Below are 626 nucleotides of genomic sequence, written 5' to 3' on the forward strand. Positions count from 1 at the left end.
GTGTGGACAACATTTTGATTATTGGTGATTTTAATATTCACATAAATAAGCCCTCTGATCCCCTTTGCAAGTAATTTATGGAACTTGTGGATGCGCTGGGATTCCAGCAATGCTTCGAATTCAACGCATAGTAGTGGAAATACCTGATCTGGTACTCACACGTGGCCTTGCTGTCACAAACATTGACATTTTGCCTCTTGCCTCGGTGATCTCTGACCACTCATTTGTTAGGTGTGCATTTATGTTTGCCGCGCCTAGTGGATCGAAAGCCTTGTCTTTCTTTGCGGCGACGCAGTACTCCTTCAATTATGATAGAACTCGAAGCCAGACTGCCTGAAATTTTGGCCTCGGGGTTAGAGAATATTCAATCATGGATAGTCTTGGCGGATGGCTTGGAACTCAGCGCTCAAGGCCACACTAGACAAGGTTGCGCCTCCTCTCTTAAGGACACGCCTTCCCAAGGCATACTCACCTTGGTTTAATGGTTACCTGCGTGACCTTAGGCAGAAGGCGCGAGGTTTTGAACGGAATGGCGTAGTTCTAAGTTAGAGGTGTTCCATCTTGCATGGCGAGATGCTGTCTTGGATTATAAGCAGGCACTACTGGCTACAAAGCTGGCCTATATT

The sequence above is a fragment of the Thalassophryne amazonica genome, chromosome 5 (assembly GCF_902500255.1).
Source record: "Thalassophryne amazonica chromosome 5, fThaAma1.1, whole genome shotgun sequence".
In the NCBI taxonomy this organism is placed as follows: Eukaryota; Metazoa; Chordata; class Actinopteri; order Batrachoidiformes; family Batrachoididae; genus Thalassophryne; species Thalassophryne amazonica.